Source organism: Oncorhynchus mykiss, unplaced genomic scaffold, assembly GCF_013265735.2.
Source record: "Oncorhynchus mykiss isolate Arlee unplaced genomic scaffold, USDA_OmykA_1.1 un_scaffold_567, whole genome shotgun sequence".
NCBI classification, from domain to species: Eukaryota; Metazoa; Chordata; class Actinopteri; order Salmoniformes; family Salmonidae; genus Oncorhynchus; species Oncorhynchus mykiss.
In genome coordinates, this window is record NW_023494014.1 from 30,001 (window position 1) to 32,500 (window position 2,500).

Below are 2,500 nucleotides of genomic sequence, written 5' to 3' on the forward strand. Positions count from 1 at the left end.
AACTAACCTTGCTTACTTATTTCAAAGCGAGGGCACATATTTCAGCCTTGTGGGAAAAAACGGACAAAGAGTTGAAATTCCACAAGGCAGTGACAAAAAGCTTACAGCACCTGGTATTCCCAGGCGGTCTCCCATCCAAGTACTAACCAGGCCCGACCCTGCTTAGCTTCCGAGATCGGACGAGATCAGGCGTACTCAGGCCGGTGTGGCCGTAAGCGAAAGGCAATCTCAAAAAGTGGATGAAATTGCATATACTGTAGCCATAATTTGTAGCACAGATTGTTGGATGAAATACAAACTAACCTTGCTTACTTATTTCAAAGCGAGGGCACATATTTCAGCCTTGTGGGAAAAAACGGACAAAGAGTTGAAATTCCACAAGGCAGTGACAAAAAGCTTACAGCACCTGGTATTCCCAGGCGGTCTCCCATCCAAGTACTAACCAGGCCCGACCCTGCTTAGCTTCCGAGATCGGACGAGATCAGGCGTACTCAGGCCGGTGTGGCCGTAAGCGAGAAACTATCTCTTGGTGCACTATGTAAAGTCAAAGTGAGCCTGATTAACAGCTGTTGCATTTCCACCATTTAGATAAGCATCTTTGTGTCACTCAAAAGTGGAAGAAATTGCATATACTGTAGCCATAATTTGTAGCACAGATTGTTGGATGAAATACAAACTAAACCTTGCTTACTTATTTCAAAGCGAGGGCACATATTTCAGCCTTGTGGGAAAAAACGGACAAAGAGTTGAAATTCCACAAGGCAGTGACAAAAAGCTTACAGCACCTGGTATTCCCAGGCGGTCTCCCATCCAAGTACTAACCAGGCCGACCCTGCTTAGCTTCCGAGATCGGACGAGATCAGGCGTACTCAGGCCGGTGTGGCCGTAAGCGAAAGGCAATCTCAAAAAGTGGATGAAATTGCATATACTGTAGCCATAATTTGTAGCACAGATTGTTGGATGAAATACAAACTAACCTTGCTTACTTATTTCAAAGCGAGGGCACATATTTCAGCCTTGTGGGAAAAAACGGACAAAGAGTTGAAATTCCACAAGGCAGTGACAAAAAGCTTACAGCACCTGGTATTCCCAGGCGGTCTCCCATCCAAGTACTAACCAGGCCCGACCCTGCTTAGCTTCCGAGATCGGACGAGATCAGGCGTACTCAGGCCGGTGTGGCCGTAAGCGAAAAGGCAATCTCAAAAAGTGGATGAAATTGCATATACTGTAGCCATAATTTGTAGCACAGATTGTTGGATGAAATACAAACTAACCTTGCTTACTTATTTCAAAGCGAGGGCACATATTTCAGCCTTGTGGGAAAAAACGGACAAAGAGTTGAAATTCCACAAGGCAGTGACAAAAAGCTTACAGCACCTGGTATTCCCAGGCGGTCCTCCCATCCAAGTACTAACCAGGCCCGACCCTGCTTAGCTTCCGAGATCGGACGAGATCAGGCGTACTCAGGCCGGTGTGGCCGTAAGCGAGAAACTATCTCTTGGTGCACCTATGTAAAGTCAAAGTGAGCCTGATTAACAGCTGTTGCATTTCCACCATTTAGATAAGCATCTTTGTGTCACTCAAAAAGTGGAAGAAATTGCATATACTGTAGCCATAATTTGTAGCACAGATTGTTGGATGAAATACAAACTAACCTTGCTTACTTATTTCAAAGCGAGGGCACATATTTCAGCCTTGTGGGAAAAAACGGACAAAGAGTTGAAATTCCACAAGGCAGTGACAAAAAGCTTACAGCACCTGGTATTCCCAGGCGGTCTCCCATCCAAGTACTAACCAGGCCCGACCCTGCTTAGCTTCCGAGATCGGACGAGATCAGGCGTACTCAGGCCGGTGTGGCCGTAAGCGAAAGGCAATCTCAAAAAGTGGATGAAATTGCATATACTGTAGCCATAATTTGTAGCACAGATTGTTGGATGAAATACAAACTAACCTTGCTTACTTATTTCAAAGCGAGGGCACATATTTCAGCCTTGTGGGAAAAAACGGACAAAGAGTTGAAATTCCACAAGGCAGTGACAAAAAGCTTACAGCACCTGGTATTCCCAGGCGGTCTCCCATCCAAGTACTAACCAGGCCCGACCCTGCTTAGCTTCCGAGATCGGACGAGATCAGGCGTACTCAGGCCGGTGTGGCCGTAAGCGAGAAACTATCTCTTGGTGCACCTATGTAAAGTCAAAGTGAGCCTGATTAACAGCTGTTGCATTTCCACCATTTAGATAAGCATCTTTGTGTCACTCAAAAAGTGGAAGAAATTGCATATACTGTAGCCATAATTTGTAGCACAGATTGTTGGATGAAATACAAACTAACCTTGCTTACTTATTTCAAAGCGAGGGCACATATTTCAGCCTTGTGGGAAAAAACGGACAAAGAGTTGAAATTCCACAAGGCAGTGACAAAAAGCTTACAGCACCTGGTATTCCCAGGCGGTCTCCCATCCAAGTACTAACCAGGCCCGACCCTGCTTAGCTTCCGAGAT

At 45.6% G+C, this 2,500-nt stretch overlaps 7 non-coding genes and 1 pseudogene across 7 annotated transcripts in view; all 8 read right to left on the bottom strand.

The window, feature by feature from the left end:
• Positions 1-98: 98 nt before the first annotated feature.
• Positions 99-217, bottom strand: LOC118959695. The gene has a single exon (XR_005048056.1). It is a non-coding gene; the product is annotated as a 5S ribosomal RNA (ribosomal RNA).
• A 177-nt stretch (positions 218-394) lies between these two features.
• On the bottom strand, positions 395-513 carry LOC118959696. Its single transcript, XR_005048057.1, has one exon. It is a non-coding gene; the product is annotated as a 5S ribosomal RNA (ribosomal RNA).
• Positions 514-773: 260 nt separating this feature from the next.
• LOC118959854 lies at positions 774-891 on the bottom strand (annotated as a pseudogene).
• A 177-nt stretch (positions 892-1,068) lies between these two features.
• Positions 1,069-1,187, bottom strand: LOC118959697. Its single transcript, XR_005048058.1, has one exon. It is a non-coding gene; the product is annotated as a 5S ribosomal RNA (ribosomal RNA).
• A 178-nt stretch (positions 1,188-1,365) lies between these two features.
• On the bottom strand, positions 1,366-1,485 carry LOC118959838. Its single transcript, XR_005048200.1, has one exon. It is a non-coding gene; the product is annotated as a 5S ribosomal RNA (ribosomal RNA).
• A 261-nt stretch (positions 1,486-1,746) lies between these two features.
• On the bottom strand, positions 1,747-1,865 carry LOC118959698. The gene has a single exon (XR_005048059.1). It is a non-coding gene; the product is annotated as a 5S ribosomal RNA (ribosomal RNA).
• Positions 1,866-2,042: 177 nt separating this feature from the next.
• Positions 2,043-2,161, bottom strand: LOC118959699. Its single transcript, XR_005048060.1, has one exon. It is a non-coding gene; the product is annotated as a 5S ribosomal RNA (ribosomal RNA).
• A 261-nt stretch (positions 2,162-2,422) lies between these two features.
• The window catches only part of LOC118959700, a 119-nt gene continuing 41 nt past the window's right edge, over positions 2,423-2,500 (bottom strand). The window contains exon 1 of the ribosomal RNA XR_005048061.1: positions 2,423-2,500. This exon is cut by the window's right edge and continues 41 nt beyond it. This is a non-coding gene — a ribosomal RNA (5S ribosomal RNA).